We start from the raw sequence: 19,572 nt of genomic DNA on the forward strand, positions 1-19,572 counted from the left end.
CCTCTGGCCCAGCAGAGAGTTGGTGCTAGCCTGGAACTGGTTTTTCTGGCCCCAGAGCCAGTTCTTTGTCAGTGGAAACAGAAAACCCGGTTCCAAACTAAGCACTGGCCTCGAACCAGCCCTGGAACTGCTTTGGTGGAAAAGGGGCATGAGTGAACGTGTGATGGATAAAGGCTGCTTCTTGTTGTTATTTATCATGATGTCCGCCAGGTGGCAGCAGAGAGCAGCGCCTCCGTGTTCTAGCTTGACTCCGCCCCCTTTCCCACCTCACCTGGTGGAGGGAACGCCCCTCAGGTGTCTCAGTCCAGCGCAGAGTCAGGCTCTCTGAGCGCGCGCACTCACCGTGTGAGGAAGAGTGAGAGAGAGAGATAGTGAGAGAGAAAAAGAAAGAAAGAAAGAGAGAGTGAGTTCACTATGTCAGAAAGCCCTGGCGGTGGGGTGTGAGGATCAAAGTGCTGGAGACACATGGACTGCGCGCGAGCTTACTGACCAGCGCATTGTGGGAAACACGGTGAGTGGCTCAGGGGTGGTGGGGGGGTGTGTGTGTGTGTATATATGTGTGTGTGTGTTGTTTTTGTATGTATGTATGTATGTATGTATGTGTATGTGTGTGTGTGTTGTTTTTGTATGTATGTATGTATGTATGTGTATGTGTGTGTGTGTTGTTTTTGTATGTATGTGTGTATGTGTGTGTGTGTGTGTGTGTGCGTTATCGCTTTTTTGTTCTTGTGCACTTGGCTGTGTTTTATTTCATTTCACTCGATGAACCCTAAATCGCTTGTCCCTTGCCCAGGTGCCCTAAATCTAGTGTTCACTACAGTAGTGAAGTGTGTGACGTCACTTTTTTCAGTGCAGTAAAACTTTGTTTCCTGCTTGCTGCAGCTCCCTCAGTGCCCCACTCCTCCAGCACTCCTGAACAGCTGCAGGGTTTCTGCAGGAAAACAGGAGGCATGCTTTGTTTGTTTGCTTGTTTGTTTATAAGTGAAGGAGTCTCGGATTGGTGGGGATTAGTCGGGATGAGTGTGCTGGAGGTGTGAAGTTGATTTCCAGCCTTTGGCCCGGCAGCAGTGTGTGTGTTAAAGGGTGTGACGTTAATTTGCCACCTCAGGAATTCAGATTATTTTGTTGAACACACAAGCGTGAGATTAGACTCGAATCTGATCTAATCCCAATCTCCTACAGACGGAGGAGCGAGCTGAAGGCCTTCAGCAGAACTGCTTCACACTCAGACACCAAGCTCGAGTTCACATGGAGACAAATGTGGCTTAAATCAGGTCACTGTGAAACAGCCACAAAACTGTAAACAACAGCTCGTCGTCTTTCTGAACAACACCAACTAACTCCTGCGGCTCGGTCCGGTAACCCAGTCCGGTAACCCGGTCCAGTACAGACACCGGAGTTCCCTCTGCTGTATTCTCCAGGGCCCCACCTACAGCACTAATGCCTCTTATAAGTTCTTATAAATATGTTTGCGAGTCAAACACAGCTCAGTTTTGACCTTGTGCTTATTTCGTTTAATTCTACTGAGATTTTACTGCTGAAATTCAGAGCTGCGTTTTTTTTTTTTAAGCACTAACTCTGTTTTACTTTGGGACGTATTCACTACTTTCATTCACAATAGAAAGATATTAAAGTGGAAGGGTTTTTTTTGTAAACTAAGTTCCTCAGACAGGATCCTTCATCTGTCAAACATCCTCTCTGGAAATCGCTCCCCATACCATGAGGTTAGAAAAGGTTTATAAGAAAATCTTTGTCTCTTTTGAAGCAGAAGACTCTGCTATTGTTGTTCCTCAGTAAAAAACCAGGACCTGAAACAGATGTGAGACACTTTCTGTTTTTGCAGCGGAGCTTCACATGTGGTTGAAATGTGAGTCCGTCAAAAAATGTCCTTTCCAGAAAACCACAGGGATCGTCCTCTCGTCAGCTGTTATTCCTGTCCCCGCCGTGTCCACACACCGCTGCATGGGACGGGAAAATCTGTCCTTAACATCCATCAGAGACATTTCAACAGTTTTTCACTTTGTATATCTCACTCTTGTGGACTATAAAGGGCGTCACAGCGGTGTAGTGGTTAGCACTGTCGCCTCACAGCAATAAGGTTCTGGGTTCAAGCCTAGCAGCCGACGGGGGCCGTTCTGTGTGGAGTTTGCATGGTCTCTCCCCATGTCTGTGTGGGTTTCCTCCGGGTGCTCCGGTCTCCCCCACAGTCCAAAGACGTGTGGATTCGGTAAAATCCCCAGCCACTGGGGTTGTACAAGCCAGTGCAGACTGAGTGCCAGCCCCAAACCCGGATAGATGGGGGAGGGTTGCGTCAGGAAAGATATCCAGTGTAAAACCTACACCAGGTCTGATATATGGATCAGACCCGCTGTGGCGACCCCTAAAGTCCAGGAGCAGCTGAGAGAAGAAGAGGAAGACTCCTGTGGACTATCGGAGAGGTGTTCAGTTTTAGAAATGCACTCTCCACCTCTCCTCCCCACGGTGACACGCCCAGTGTTGGATCTGCAGCTCTGAAACTCTGCACCATTCAGTTCCATGTCAGAAGGGAGCTTTTAGCAGCAGAGCAACACGAGAATCTGAGGTTTAATTTTCAGACTTCTGTGGACCTGAGAAGTTTCCCCTGATTGTGAAACAGCTCGGATATCGTTCAGATTAGAACTGTAGCTTTAAAAGTGTGATGTGGTGTGAGAGCTGTGAGTGGAGTGTGTGCTGAAGGGAGAAAGTGTGATGGTCAGATTTCACGTTTCAGTGTTTCGAGTGTGACGTCTCTGAGACTCGGGTCAGAACGGAGCAGAACTTTTTATTCCCCTTTGATCTCGTGTGTGTTGAAGCTGTAAAGTGTGTGACGGAGTGAGGATCAGGCTGTGGTGATGAAGATGATGTGAATCCATCAATCTGCAGTGTCTCACATCAGAACAGCTCGTAATTAATGGCAGTCAAGGACACACACACACACACACACACACACACACACACACACACACACAGAGTTTATGGCTGTGGATTTTCACCTTAATTCAACAGAAACAGAAAGCTGTGTGAGAGAGAGAGAGAGACACACACAGTGTTTCGGTTTCAGTTGAACTGTGAATTATGTAAATGGTGAAAATAATTCAGATGAAAGATGTTTTATCTCTCTGTCAATCAACTTCCTTCATCTATCTCTGTGTGTGTGTGTGTGTGTAAGTAAACTAATTTTGAACTAAGTGTGAAAGAGCAGTGAGGGTGTGCAGTGTTTTCAGTTTAACGAACATGAACTTCTTCACAGTTTGGGGGTGGAGCCTACATGGGCGTGGCCTGTGAGACACTAAAACTGCACTAAAAATAAGTGGCTGTGGATGTTTTGAAGCTGAACACCGGGGTGTTGAGCAACGCAGTGACGTTTAGTTCACGGTTCTAGAGGGACAGAAATCACAGCGTGTCCTAAACCTTGTTAACTCGCTGAACACCTGGGCGGGGCTTTACTGCGACTTTAAAGGAAGTGCTGTTAATAAATAATAATAATACATTTCAATTAAAAAGCAACTTATTTAATTTTGGGTTTTGCAATGATTTTTCATGCAGTCGGCAGTGTTTCTGTGGTCTGGGTTTCTCAGTGTTGTGGAATGGTGTGTGCGTGTGTGTGTGTGTGTGTGTGTGTGTGTTTCGGTCTCTCAGGGTCGTGTCCAAACCTGTGAAGTGACGGTGACATCAGAAACTACTCTTTTATTAGTGAGAAGTTGAAACAGATGCTGAAGGGTTGTGTGTGAGAGAGAGAGACAGAGATGCAGTCATTAAGAGCAGGATTGGGAGTGTATTGTTGTTGAAGGGTGTGTCTGTACCTATCGCTCTGCCGTGTGTGAACTTGTTCTCGTTGAAATTCCAGGTGAGTTGTGCAACGTGTGTGTGTGTGTGTGTGTGTGTGTGTGAGAGAGGGAGACATTTTGCTCGTCATGTTCTGCTCGTCTGCAGAGGGACTTGATGCTGATGGTGTGCAGAAGTGATCCTGTAGCTGTGTTCCGATCCTGCTCCCATTCACGTGTGTGTTTAAAGGACTTGTGTGATGTCTGATTTCAACTGCGAGTGGTTTTTTTTTTTTCTCCTTCCTTTCTGAGGCTGAAAACGACCCTGAAAACTTTTGCTGAAATTTTTCATAAACACCTGCCCAGTCCCAAGTTATGCCCCTAGCGACGCCCTTAGCAACCAAGACGTCTTCAGGAAGCTCAGGTAATCCTCAGCCGTGACGCTGCATCAGGAATAACACGGAGAGAGAGAGAGAGAGCACGCGCCCTGTGGAAATCCAGCTGGAGGAGATTTGGGAAATGTCACTCTTTGTTGTATCTGTGGTGGTGTGAGTGAGTGAGGAGAAGGTGCTGCATGTTGTCTTCTCTGTGTATGAACCAGATGCAAGTGATGCCAAAAATCTGGTGCCTGAACAACTGGAATGGCGACGTGATGCGACCCATCGAGACTGAGTGAGTGATGGTTTCACTGCTTGTTTTTTTCGGATCAGCAGACGAGAACTGTTCAACTTCACATGCTCCTGGATTCACTGTTTAAAAGGCATTTGATTTGTTGATCACTGGAAGTGCACCACACAGGGGGAGGGGCTTGAGCTTGGGGAAAGACCCACCCACCTGCAGAGAACATCATGACCGGGTTTGACTGAACCATGGCTTCATAACGGCATCATGGAGGAGTGGAGCTCGAAAACATCAAACTGTGTTTGAGTAGATCAGAGTGGCGGCGGGCGGGAGGTGGGGTGTGTGTGTGTGTGTGTGTGTGTGTGTAAACAAATCCAGGATCCGCCAGGACCACACAATTAACTGCTGGTTCAAGCTAAAAGATAAATTAATGTTTATTCTTGTGTGTGTGTGTGTGTGTTTATTTCCTGGAGTGTTCATGTGTATTCTGGAGTGCGTTTGTGTGTATCATGCTTTGTAGGTTTCTGGAAGGCACTTTTACCCAGAAGGCATTGCTGCACTTTAAAGTATCAGGTGAACGGTTTGATGAAACAGAAACCAGACGAACTTCACCTTCAGTTTCTCCTGAGGAAGCTGCTCTACTGGTGGATTAGCATGTTAGCATCCTCGCTAGTTAATAAATTGTCAATGCAGCTGGAGCAGCTTCACGTGTGTGAGAGAGAGAGAAAGAGAGAGAGAGAAAAGTGTGCACCCCTGGGCCACAGCTGGAAGCCGTATTGGGACGCTGATCCTGTGGAGGCAGCTGTGCACTACGGTTTTATACAGATCTGAAATTCCTGCCTTTAGGCTTCACGTAAGCGAGTGTAAGGACAGTTACAGTGACATCATTCAGGAGTAAATAAATACATATCACCCAGAAACTCTGGGATTAGCCCCGCCCACAAATCACTTTTATACACTGACTTTAAATGAAAAATGACCAGCAAGAATTAAATTTAATAGAAATCTCCGTTCAGTGTGTAATCAGAGTTCCAGAGGAGTTGAAAGCCCACTGTGTGTGTACGCTGCGTACAGCTCGCGCTGGGATTGAGCATCAGCTCTTAGTGATGAAACTGTGACTGACGATCCGTAGCAAGTCATTTCTGATGATTTGTCATGATCAGTGAGCTGAGAGTGATGACTGGTTGGTGATCAGTACTGTGCGTGTGATGATTGGTTGGTGATCAGTAGTGTGTGTGTGTGAGAGAGAGAGAGAAATCAGGACGGAGTGTTTTATTCACGTGTTTCTGAATAAAGTCTTCTCAAGGTGTAAATGTCAGCTTGCAGAACAAACTTTTAAACACGTGAGAAACGGCTCTGATGACTTAAAGCTGATCTCAGACCTGCATCTGTTACACACACAACCTGTAGCACAAATACTGTGTTGCATAAAATATTGGCACCCCTGTGCCCCATGCAGGTGATATTTGTTGTGTTTAATTCAGGCTGCTTTCTAAAGTGGATTGTGCAGCTTTACAAAACACACACACACACAATCCCAAATGTCCCGTTTCTCAAACACAATACACTGTAGTTTTCCAGCCCTGGGGGGAGGAGGGGGGGATTCAGAATGAAGGATAGACAATGAAGAGGAACGATAATAAAATGACAGAATAATTTTTCTCATCCGTGGAATTCAGCTTCTGTCCTCTACACACATCCTGCTGCACAGCGAGCGAACACACACACACACACACACACACACATACAGGCAGCGGATTAACCGTGGTGGTCTGGATCATGTTAACTTCTCACCTTCGACCCAAATCTGAGGATTTCCACAGAAGGGATTTAAGCACTGACTTATTGATTTTGTTTCTCTCTCTCTCTCTCTCTCTCTCACACTCACACACACACACACACACACACACACACTTTTCTGTTTATATATAAAAAAAAAACAAACTCACTGATCGCATTTCATGGTCCTCAGAGGAAACACTTCCTCAGGGTTTTTTTTTATTCACACTGATATCTGATGCTTCGCTCATGACACAAAAACACAGTTGCAAAACTCACTCTGGTGTGTACACCCAGGACAAAAGTGGAGCAAAGAGTGTGTGTGTGTGTGTACACTTGCCTAGAAAAAAACTCAAAATTGCATGGGTGTGTCTGATTTCCCTTCAACACACTTGGACAAAGGCAACAGGAAAAACGGTGTATGTACACACACACACACACACACAGACCTAGATGACCCTAAAACACTAGTTAAAGCCCTGATGCAGTGTGTGATGAAGGAGAACGACTGTGTCTTAAAATATTATTGTTGTTGTTGTTCGAGAGAAAATTCTAACATTACAATTTTAAGGAATAAAACACTTGGGAATGTGCTTTTCCAGGAAACTAATCAGCTGATAATTTTCCACACATCCCCAAGTGTTTATTCCTCTTATACCGCAGCATTTTGCCAACAATTTCCATCTTTCCATTTTTTCACTGAATGTTTGTTTGTGAGGTGATTTTTTATAAAAATCAGTTGCAGTTTAAACACTTTAGTAACGTCCAAAAACATTTCAGACTTTCACTACATACAGACCGCATCCTTCAGCGGAGCAGGGCACGCTCACCAGTACAGCCGGAGGGGCTTTCGCTAGTGTGCATACAGTACCAGTCAAAAGTTTGTACACCCCACTCTACTCATTCACAGGTGTTTCTGCATTGTGACTGTTCGGTGTAGAGAAAACGCTGAAGACATCAATGCTATGAAAAAAGACACGGAACACCTCTGGAATTATGTAGTAAACAAGTGTTTTAAAAAAACCCAATGTTTGATTTTAGATTCTTCAGTGTATCCAGCGTTTCCCTTGAAGATGCTTTGTACACTATTGTCATTCTCTTAACCAACTTCATGAGGGAGTCACCTGGAATACTTTTCAATTAACAGGTGCCTCATCAAAAGGTCATTAGTGGACGAGTTTCTTGCCACCTTAATGCATTTGAGATCAAACAGTAAATAATAAAAATACAGTAAACAGTTGTTCAGTTCTTGACCTGATACGGATTACTACAATTGTGGAATAAGGCTAAGTAAAGAGAAACGGCATCCATCATTACTTTTAAGACTTGAAGTGACCTTTTAATTAATAAAGATGAACCACTGAATTAGAAGGGGTGTGAGAACTTTTGACTGGTACTCTGTGTTTTTAATGATCCATGAAGTGATTTACAGTAGAAATGAAGGCTTGTGGGAAAATATAATTATTACATCAACGTATGTTAGTATTTTCTCTATGCTTTATGTTGGTTGATTGGTGTAGAGGGGTGTCAATACTTTCTGCACCGCAACAGATGGACAAGTTGGTAATTATGTGCCGAAATGGATGTGGAGATGATCGTATGGTGCTGATGCATCAAAATGATCACTTTTTCAATTTCACCTTGTTGAATTTTTTTGTTAGTATTGTATATTCAGTATAATATAATAAATAATATATATTTTTAAAAAATATATAAATTTATCTGAAGGTAATTTCACAGAGATGAAATAAACTGAAAAGAAGTGATTGGAGCTATAGGTGTAGTTTTGCAGCTTAAATGTGATTCTGTGTTTGGAATAATGGCATTCCTCAGGGTTCCATGCTGGGAATGTTTTATTATACGTGTAATAAATCAGATAAAATATAGCAGTGTACATAAAGATGTATCGTTAAATAAACATAACCCCAGTTCCATAAAGTTGGGACACTGTGTAAGGTGTAATTAAAAAACAGAATATGATGATTTGCATATCATGGAAATACTGTATGTCACTAAAAATAGTACAAAGACAACATATCAAATGTTGAAACTGAAATTTTGTTTTCTGAAAAATATCTGCTCATTTTGAATTTGGTGTCAGCAACATGTTTCAGAAAAGTTGGGACGGGGCAACAAAAGACTGAAGTTGTGTAATGCTTAAAAAAAAAAAAAAAAACACCAATAAGGTTAATTGACAACAGGTCAATAAGATGATTGGGTATATAAAGACCCTCCCTGAGGGGCGGAGTCTCCCAGAAGTAAAGATGGGGCGGGGTTCACCGCTCTGTGAAAGACTGCATGGGCAAACAGTGCAACAATTTAAGAATAACGTTCCTCAATGTAAAACTGCATAAAATTTGTGGATCACATCATCTATAGTCCATAATATCATTAAAAGATTGAGAGAATCTGGAGAAATCTCTGTATGCGAGAGACAAGGCTGAAAACTGACATTGGATGTCTGTGATCTTCAGGCCCTCAGGAGACACTGCATTAAAAGCAGACACGTGTCTGTAGTGGAAATCACTGTATGGGCTCAGGAACACTTCAGAAAACCATCGTCTGTGAAAACACTTCATTACTGCATCCACAAACGCAAGTTAAAACCAGATATAAACAACATCCAGAAACCCCGCCCCCTCCTCTGGGACTGAGGCGACGTGGAAAACTGTCCCGAGGTCTGACGAATCAAAAGTCAAAATTCTCTTTAGAAATCATGGACATCACGTCCTCCAGGCTAAAGAGGAGAGGGACCATCCGGCTTGTTATCAGTGCACAGCTCAAAATCCAGCGTCTGTGATGGTATGAAGGTGCATTAGTGCACATGACACAGGGCCTGAATTTGGGCGCGGGATTGCGGGTATCACGCATATTTTTTTTTTTTAATTCCCGCACCTTTAACGATTCTAACGCGGGAGATTCCCGCACACATTACTGCATTGCCTGACAACGTCAATCTAATAACGGATCAGTGTGAATGCGCGACTACCTTCTGTTCTCAAGGTTACTTGAATTGAACCCTCCTTTTACTGACTGACCCCCCTCTTATCTCCCCCCGTAGCCTACTTAGAAAAAAAAACAGCAGACACAGACAGTTCTCACACAGACACACAGACAGATACAGCGTGCGCACTCTTCCTCTCTTGGACTGTAAAACAAACCTGGACCGCTGGCTAAAACGTACAAGTGCAGTGGCAGGAGTTTCCCCTGCTACGAGGAAAACTCCTGAATCCGATGGTGGTAATAGCAGTGCGAGTGATACCGTTGAGATTACTGCTGAGAATACTGCTGAGAATACACAGAACGAGACCGCTAACGTTAACGTGGACGTTGCGAAGGGGATTAGATCAGAGCATGGCTATAAGAAAAAAGTATTTACAAGGAAAAGCAAAGGACACTGATGCTGACAAAAGGGAGGACCACTAGGAGAAAGAGTAGGAAAGACTACATCCTGCACTCAGCAAAGATGAATTGTTCAGTGTTGAGAACAATTTGATTTTTTTTAAATTAAAGATGGCATATGACACAGGAGACAGGGCTATATGGTATAAGAGAATCCTGACAAGTCAACAAAGACTGTTGTCACGTTAACGTTCTATATGTGGACTGAAACAAAGTTTGTAAATTCATTCAGTGTTAAGAACAGTCTGATAGTGTTTTCTTATTTTAATTGTAGACATTAAACAGAGGGCAGGGATGATCAGATCAGACATGAGAATAGAAAAATGATATAAAAGTTGATAAAAATGATAAAATGTTATAAAAGGAAAAAGCAAAGGTCACTGATTAAAGAGATGGCCACTAAAAGAAGAGACAAATAACACAAACGTAGTTAAGAGAATCCTGAAAAGTCAGCAGACTGGTTTAAGTTAGATTTTAAGTTAGACTTGTTGTGTCAATAAATTCACTGAGTGCTATTAAGAACAGACTGATTTTTTTCTTTTTTTATAATTAAACGAAGCAGTGACACTTAAAGAATAGTGCATGAAGATGAGGAAGAAGCAGCTGTGCAAAGCAACACTACGGAGGTTGTAAAATTAGTTTCACTAAAAGGCACACAACCTTCCAAACTCTTCCTAGAGCCTTACTCGCACTGCTAGAAAACGGCTATTGGTGTTTGATGGCATAATACAGTCAGTCAGCAATGTCATGCTGTAAAGGATCGCTTTCATTTTGTGGTGGTTTTCTACCCTCCACCCGAAACTGAACAGTCCATATCTTAGACAGCTGGTGGGAATAATACTTGTGTTTATCCACCCTTTGTCTGACAATGCTATCCAAATTTGGAGATATCAAAATGAAAAGTCTACTAAAAAGGATCCCTCAAATGGTGACAAAAGGTTACATACTGTAGAGATCTTCAATCTGAGTAGTGGCAGAAGGTAAGACCTAAGCTATTCAAGCCCGCAAGTAGCGTTCCCTACAAACTGAAAAATGAAATTCAGGCCCTGTGACATGGGTAGCTTGTACATCTGGGAAGGCATCATTAATGCTGCATGATATAAACATGTTTCAGAGCAATATGCTGCCATCCAGACTAAATCTTTTTCAGGGAAGGCCTTCCTTCTTTCAGCAAGACAACACCAAACCGTTTTCTGCACATATTAAAACTGCATGGCGCTGTAGTAAGAGTTCAGGTGCTAAACTGGCCTGCTGCAGTCCAGACCGGTCTCCCATTTAAAACATTTGGCGCGTTTATGAAGCGCAAAATACGACAACGAGATCCCGAACTGTTGAGGAACTGAAATTGTATATCAGGCAAGAATGAGACATTTCTCTTTCAAAACTACAGCAATTGGTCTCTTCAGTTCCCCAGTGTTTACAGAGTGTTGTTAAAAGTAGAGGTGATGCAACACAGTGGTAAACACGCCCCTGTCCCAACTTTTCTTAAACATGTTCCTGACATCAAAATAAGCATATATTTTTCAAAAAACAATAAAATTTCTCAGTTTCAGCATTTGATCTGTTGCCTTTGTACTATTTTCAATGAAATATAGTTTCCATGATTTTGCAAAATAAAAAAAAAAATCACTTTAAACATTTTTTTTTACAATTTTTTTTTATTTACAGTTTACACAGGGTCCCAACTTTTTTGGAATTGGGGCTGTAAAATAATGCCATAAAGCCAGGGCTCTACATTAACTTTTGAAACCACTTGTCCTGTCGGGTAAGTTGAAAGGAAATTTACTTGTCCAAATGTGAAGTTGACTTGTCCGAAGAAATATTTGAGAAAAAAAACCCACAAACTATTTGTAACCCAACAATCTTTATTGCATTTGTTTCTGAATTCACAACATATGCATAATATCTATGAATCAAAAGTAATCAATACTTGATATACTGAGGCAAAAGTTCAAAAATATAGTAAAACAGACTGATTGATACCATAATTCACCAATTATTCTGCTGAAGTTCAGAAGCAATATATCCCAATAGAGTAGAAATTATGAACATAATTTTAAGAACAAAATAACTATACTATGAGATCCAGAAACACGAACCATTATATATACACAGATCAGTACTCTGCAGTTCAGGAACAAATATCACAAAAACTAACATTATCATAAAATTTGACTTGATGAGATATCACTAGTTTGGACAAAAATCTATTCACTGCAGAAAAAATTGGACTCCTTCAATCATTAATTTATTTATGAGAAATTGAAAACCAGAAAATTAAAATTTATATTTCATTTTTTAAATTATTAACCTTGAATATATATCCTCCACTGATTAATTGTTGTTGTCTAATTATTCAGTGTGGCTCCTGTATGGTATTTAATGGTCAAAAAAAGATAAGGCCATTATTAAAAATGTTCTGTTTCCGGTCCACCGGCCGGGTGAGTGCCGTTTGTGCGGTTGAAATTTTTTTTTTTTTAACGCCGTTTTTTTGACATTTTTTCGGGTTCGTAAATGTAAAATCGAACTAGACATTTCCGCATTCCCAGGGCTTTCCACTAAGGCTCATACTAGCCAGCCATGACAAATAAGTAGCCAGCCGGGGGGAGTAAACACAAAATAAACTCCTGTGCACGCAGTTCCCAGGATTAAATGTATTTTCCACAGACCATTTATTTATTCACTTTACTCAAATACAAAGTAAAATGGCAGTAAATCTTCTTTCTTTTCTTGCGTATTACATCATGAGGCGTTCCTGGCTTGTAATGCCGCTTTTCCACTACAAACGCGGCTGAGCCGTGCCGTGCCGAGTCGAGCTGAGTCGAGCTGAGCGGGGCTGTTGGAGTTGCATTTCGACTACAACCGCGCTGAACCGTGCTGGCTGGAAGTGGGTGGACACATTGGGTGGAGTTAGCGAAAGTGGGTGGACGTCACGTGATGTCGTTAAGCAGCGCAAACAGTGACATCAGTGACAGTGGCGGAACAAGTCAGAGCCGGGCCGGGGGCGGGGCAAATGACCGGGCCTTTTATTAAAGCTTATCATAACATCATTTTAGGCTACAAAATGTCCGCAACTGCGGTGTTTACCAATTTCAACACTACCGGGTGCAACTATGTTATTTAGTACATCAAGTCCTTCAAACGAACATGTAACTCAGAAACAAAAAACATTAGGATACTGTACATGGCTCATAATAAAACATCAATAGCCTATACTGCGCACATTATTTGAAGGGCATACGAATGAGCGCTCAGAGGTTGCAACGGTGACAGGAAGAGTCAGAAATAAAAGGAGGGCGGTGCAAACCTCACTGAATGCACTGTTTACCAATTTCAGCACTACGGGGTGCAACTATGTTATTTTGTACATTAAGTCCTTCAAACGAACATGTAACTCAGAAACAAAAAAACATTAGGCGACATACTGTACATGGCTCATAATAAAACATCAATAGCCTACTGCGCGCATTATTTGAAGGGCATACGACGAGCCTTGTGCTCCGCGAACTCGTCCACGATGCTCTGTATGTCACTGATTCAGTGAGCTTTTAAGCGGTAGTCTCACGACCCGAATAGTAAACAATAAACATGGAGGACATGGAGTCGTTAGTGTTGCTGGTCTTGGTGCTGTGGCTTGTTGTCACCAACAACGCGGACAGATACTGGCAAGAGCGTATAGATGAGGCGAGGCGCATAAGGCTTCATAATTCTCGTAATTCTCCTCCTTCTGGGTTTGCGGTGTTTACAGATCCCAGCGCGCTCGCGGGGCGTGTGTGGGCATGTGAGGACACTCCTCCTCACCAATCAGTGCACAGGGGAGTGTCTGCTCACGCCCCCAGCCTCACTCGGCACGGCTTGGCTCGCTTCAGCCCCACTCCAAAACGGTGCGAGTTTTAGGGGCTAAGCAGGGCTGAAACGAGCTGAGTCGTGCCGGTTTTTGGTAGTCGAAACGCGAGCCGTGTCGGGCTGAAGTGAGCTGAAGTGAGCTGAAGCGAGCTGAAAAAGGGTAGTGGAAAAGGGCCATAAATCTCTTATTTTCGGTGCATGACACATTCACGCAGCTGAGCATGCTATGAATTAACAACGACAACGGTCTGCAGTGGGGCTACACAATTACACACTCAGCGAATATTCCTCCATTTGTGTATGAAAATACACTCCAACCACTCAGTTTGGGTTCATTTACAACCAACGGTGTCTTTTGATGCCAGCACGTAATTGAACGAGAGAAGACTGGTTTACCGGAGACAAAATAAGCATCATCTCTGCTTCTGTTCCCTCCGACAGCCCCGACACACTACTGCCTCCGCCGAGTGCGCACGCACACACCGCATGTCGGGGCCGCGGATGAGTTACTCTCCCCGATCAACAAAGTTGGCGGGGAATTTGTGGTTATTATCGGTACAAACGGCGCGAATCACAGCTTAAATGAGTGCGGTTCAGTTTGACATTATTGTCAGTCCGTTAGATAAACATTTAATTTTATTAAAATCGAAAATTAATATTTAGAGCCTGTGGGCTACAAAAATAAGTAATTAAAGTAGCCGGCTGGACTTAATTGTGTAGTCGGCTGTATGGTGGCAGCCGGCGCTTGTGGAAAGCCCTGCATTCCGCGCAGAATATAGAACTGAATCAGCTCTGCGCATGCACCGTGCGGCACAAAAAAATGGCAGCCACCATGAAGGAAGGAGATCCGGAGTTTTCAAACATTTGCTTAAGTGTGAAATCGCAAAATGGTATTCTAGCGAACAACAAAATAGTCAAGATTCAGAAAAACAAATCATTCAGTGATCATTTTAATAGTGTAATTTCATCCGAACTCGGCCTAACGCTCGATTTAGAACTACAAAAAGTCCGTGTGTCGGACATTTTAAGTACCTTTGTAAAAGTTTTGCAAATGTTGCAGTCAGCATTTAAAATGCTAACTTAAAGTTTTTGTACAAGTTTCAGTTGATTAAACTGTCATTTTATTAAATGTCTGCTTTTGTAATAAAAAAGTACTGAAAGAAAAAGCAAACACAGCATTATCCATCCATATATAATAAAAAAAAATCCCTCCCGACTGAAAATTTTTTTGCTCACCCGGTGGACAGGAAACGGATTTTTTTTTTTTTAAGGATGGCCTAATTAATCATTTCAAATAATCCATAATTATATCTAAATTATAGAGCCCCATGTTTCAAATCCCTAAACTCCCATTACTAATTAGTTAATTAATACAGCCAGTAACCTAATTAGCAGCCATTTGACAGCTTGGTATTTCATAGATAACTTTCCCCACTGCTACCTCACTCCGTCAATCCACACGCACGCAGGCGCACATTCCCCGCCACACATGCTCGGCTATATAACGAACACCATCGACAACAATTCAAAGATTTGGAAATTACCACACACTCAACGTAAATATACAGTTGAATAATGATCCCGCCAACAGAAATGTCAACAAATCCACATGTATGACACGATTAAAACCAATCATTAACGACCGTTTACTTTTCAGCTCAAATACATGAAGCAGTATTGGCCGGTTTCGCAAGTGGAATATTGTGCATGCGCACATCGCTCTTTCCGAATAGAAACATCCGGCGATTCATCAAAACAATATGTCGAGTGAGATGCTTCGGAAATCATGTGAATAAACTGATAAGTTTGATATGTAACCCGAATATCGGCGTATTTTGGCACTTGTCCGATCAGACAAGTAACTGAGACGATGAACTTGTCCGACATAAAGGATCACTTGTCCCGGACAAGCGTTAATGTCGAGCCCTGCATAAAGCACAACTAGAAATTAAAAAATTACACCTGTAAATATTTTATTCAGTAACTCGTGTGTGTTTTTAAATGGTTTGCATTTCCTCAAGTCTGAACATGATGTTCGACTTAAGACAGGAAACACATTTCTTCTTCAGCCACAAACACACAACTAAGTTTATTAAACATTATTATTATTATTATTATTATTATGTTGCATGTGACGATCATTGGGGTCCAAGCAGGACAGCAGAAGTAATAATATTGGAATTTGAAGTGGTTCAACATCTTGAACAGTGTAAGTGACCGAGTCCAACCACATACCACACATAACTTCACAATTTTTTGCTTCAGCAGTTCTGAAGATGTTGCAGTGTTTGTTATAGCGCCCCCCATGGACAAAATGTCACACAATTTCACTTCCATGGAATGTTATAGTGATTAAGTGGATTAAGTTTCATGAAATTCTGTCTTTTACATCACAAGGTATTGGCCCGTCTCAGTGGGGCCACGCTTTAAAATTTCATTAGCTCATAACTTTGAAATGGTTTAATGAATCTAAATTCTTTTTGCAACTTTTTATCAGCATGGTCTGTACATGGTGTGTGCCAAATTTCATGGAAATCAAACAAACTAAGATGAGCGTGAAAAACAAATCTTTTGCAAATATTGACTAAAAATTTGCTCGGCTCTTTCCAGACATTTTTGTCGAGCGAGTCAGTTGGCACCAGAGGACATGTTGACAAATGTGGACAACTAGAACCACACCCAAATTAATTATTTTAGCTTACTCATACAAGACCCCAAAATAAACCCTTTTTTTAATGATGTACCTCTGCACGTTTACATTAAAAATAAAACTTTAACAATTCATCCATTTTAAAGGTTAGGATATTTGTTAAAAATAGGCTTCCCCGGATGCAGCCATCTGCACTGAAACCGGATTTCCACCTGAGACGGTAACGGATCACTAGAACACTGTTTACCTTCGTTACACAGAGCTGTCAAATAAAGACTTCTAAAAAAAAATTTAAAAAAATCCCCAGGTGCCACTGTGCTCTGTGTGTCTCTCTCTCTCTCTCTCTCTCTCTCTCTCTCTCTCTGAGAGTGCATACAATAGCATTGTGCGTGTGTGAGAAAGAGTTCGAGCTCATATCTGCTGTCATCTTGGGAACTGTAGGTTTGTGTGTGTGTTTTTTTTTTTCCTCCCTCCTCTCCAGCTCTTTCAGATAAAGCTGCGAGACTCACTGGAGACGTACTAATCAGTGGAAAGCGCGTGCGGGGTGTGTGTGTGTGTGTGTAGCCTTACTGTGTGATTTATGCATCAGCAGCAGTAATTTGAAAATGTGGTGTTTAGTTGCTGCAATTATCAACGCTGGAACAACGCTGTAATTTAGCCACAGCTAACCTGAAGTGAGTGTGTGTGGTTGTATGTGCTTCATTGTGGGTGGGGGGACACACACTTTTATATATAATTTTTTTCTCTCTCTCGCACAAGTTTTTTATTGTTAGCATGTTAAAGAAATTTTTCTATGCTATAAATTAGCAATGTGTTGTGTATATTTTAAAATAAATAAAGATTCAAAGATTTTTTTTATTGTCACTTCACTATATATCCAGGACATATAGGAGAATCGAAATGCCGTTTCTCTCTCACCTTACATGTAAAAACAGATAAAGATTACAAACAAATTAAGGAAAAAAATATAGATAATGTAGGTAAAAATACACTCAAATCAAACAATGTACAAAATAGCAGTAGTGCAAATACAGTACAGTATCTGTAATGGAGAAGGTGCTTAGAAGAGCAGTTTATGAGATGAATATGAACAGTAGTGTAAATGAGCAATAGCAGCAGATACAGCAGTAATGCAAATGATTGTAGTGTGATGTGCAAACGGATCAGAGAGAGTTTTCTTGTGTGAATGAATGTGTTACAGTCCAGGGGCAGGGGGTAGGTAGTGGACAGAGTTCAGCATCCTGACAGCCTGGTGGATGAAGCTGTTCAGCAGTCTTGTGGAGCGGGCCTGGAGGCTCCGGTACCTTTTCCCTGAGGGCAGGAGGCTGAAGAGTGAGTGTGAAGGGTGGGAGGTGTCACCAGCGATGCTGATGGCTCTGCGGGTGAGACGGGAGTGATAGATGTCTGTAAGGGAGGGCTGAGGAGTACCGATGAGCTTGCTGGCCGTGTTCACTATGCGTTGCAGAGTCTTCCGGCAGGAGGCACTGCAGCCTCCATACCACGCAGTGATGCAGCCAGTGAAGACACTCTCAATGGTGCCCCTGTAGAAAGAACACATGATGGGGGGTGGGACTCGTGCAATCCTCAGTTTGCGGAGGAAGTAGAGGCGAGTTTGAGCCTTCTTGGCCAGCGATGCGGTGTTGTTGGACCAGGAGAGGTCCTCAGTGATGTGCACCCCGAGGAATTTGGTGCTGCTCACCCTCTTGACTGCAGCACCGTCGATGGTCAGATAAAATGAGCGTTAAAATTAAGTGTTTCATAGTTTTTTTTTTTCCTTCCAAACTTTAAGTTTCACAAGAAAATACAATTGTGTCACCAGTACCTTACAGTTTCATAGTTAACTACAACACAATGCCAGTTAATAAGGTAATTAGCAGTTAGCATACAATATTATCACAACGGAGTTAGTGTGTTAGCGACTAACCCACAACATGGGGACGCTAACGTGAGGGTCGGGGTACATCACCTCTGAACTGCTGGAGTCTATTCAGTTCAGCCTGCATGCTAACAGGGTAATTAGCTGTTAGCATATGACAGCGCACTTCCATAATCAACACACTCCACACATGTGACGCAGGGAAGCTACACACATGGGATGTGTTAATTAAACCCCCGTTGGGAAGCCATTTTGGGTTGGATTGGTTCGACAGGTTCTAGACGTTTCATAATATTCTGAAATTTTAGAAAGATCACTGACTCGGAGCCCTAGTGTTTGGGACGGAGCCCAGATTCTGTGTGCTGGAAGGAAACAAAGGATGAAAGGCTGACGGTGCCGAATGTTGCTGCAGATTGTTTGTTTTGGTTGATTTCCATGGTGACAGAGCGAGTCAGAGTGGTAGAATCTGATTGGTCGACGTGAATAAAAGTGTTCAACTTCCACCATTTTTATTTTATTTATTTTTATTTTTTTTTTATTTATTGGTCCTTCTGGGGTTTTTGTCCCCTTATATTTTGTAGTTCACTAAAACTCGTGCTAAAATTTATTTTAATTAAAAAAAACATTTGGAATACCGTATTTTCTGGACTATAGAGCGCACCTGTATATAAGCCGCATCCGCTCTATTTAAAAAAAAAAAAAAAAAAAAAGATATACAAGCCGCACCGGGCTATAAGCCGCAGATATCTATGTTGATATTTACTGCATGTACAGAATGATATTTTGTACTGTAAATGTACATGTATGTACCTGAACAGATTCTTTCCGAACAGTGCCTTTTAACACGGCAGCAACTTTGCTGATTAAAACGGAACAGAACCAAGAGAAAATAACCGGTATTTATTTACCTTCATTTCTCCTGTGTTTGAAACCACAAGTCACTTTAATCATCTTCGCTGGATTTGAAAATAATTACCAGTTAGTAATTTGTCGTGCGTGTTCTATCTGCTAAAGATCTGCTAATTCTTCTTTGCATTGATTTTTCGTCTATCTTATTTTTGATTCTACTTCCGGTTAGAGCGCCCCTAGCGGTGGAAGAAAAATCCACAGAATAGCCGCACCTTTGTATAAGCCGCATGGTTCAAAACCTAGGAAAAAAGTAGCGGCTTATAGTCCAGAAAATACGGTACATTCTTTATCCTCCGTTATCTGATGCTAAATACACCTTTTGGGGAAATTTTTTTTTAAAGTCAAATTTGAATTTTAAATATACTGAAATTTAATTCAGTTCCTGGTATAAATCAACACTAACTGGGTGTCTGTACATTTTTAAAACCTTTCTATTATTATTATTATTATTATTATTATTATTATTATTGCGGCATGGTGGTGTAGTGGTTAGCGCTGTCGCCTCACAGCAAGAAGGTCCTGGGTTCGAGCCCCGGGGCCGGCGAGGGCCTTTCTGTGCGGAGTTTGCATGTTCTCCCCGTGTCCGCGTGGGTTTCCTCCGGGTGCTCCGGTTTCCCCCACAGTCCAAAGACATGCAGGTTAGGTTAACTGGTGACTCTAAATTGAGCGTAGGTGTGAATGTGAGTGTGAATGGTTGTCTGTGTCTA

At 42.1% G+C, this 19,572-nt stretch overlaps 1 protein-coding gene across 2 annotated transcripts in view; it reads left to right on the forward strand.

The window, feature by feature from the left end:
• Positions 1–299: 299 nt before the first annotated feature.
• Positions 300–19,572, forward strand: part of si:dkey-157l19.2 (uncharacterized protein KIAA1522 homolog) — a 60,253-nt gene continuing 40,980 nt past the window's right edge. The window contains exon 1 of one of the 2 annotated variants that reach the window (XM_060925117.1): positions 300–511. The gene's annotated coding sequence lies outside the window, so the exon portion shown is untranslated. Of the gene's footprint in view, positions 512–1,634; positions 4,455–19,572 lie in introns of those variants that run through there. The other variant, XM_060925118.1, reaches the window with a different exon arrangement.

Source organism: Neoarius graeffei, chromosome 7, assembly GCF_027579695.1.
Source record: "Neoarius graeffei isolate fNeoGra1 chromosome 7, fNeoGra1.pri, whole genome shotgun sequence".
Taxonomy (NCBI): Eukaryota; Metazoa; Chordata; class Actinopteri; order Siluriformes; family Ariidae; genus Neoarius; species Neoarius graeffei.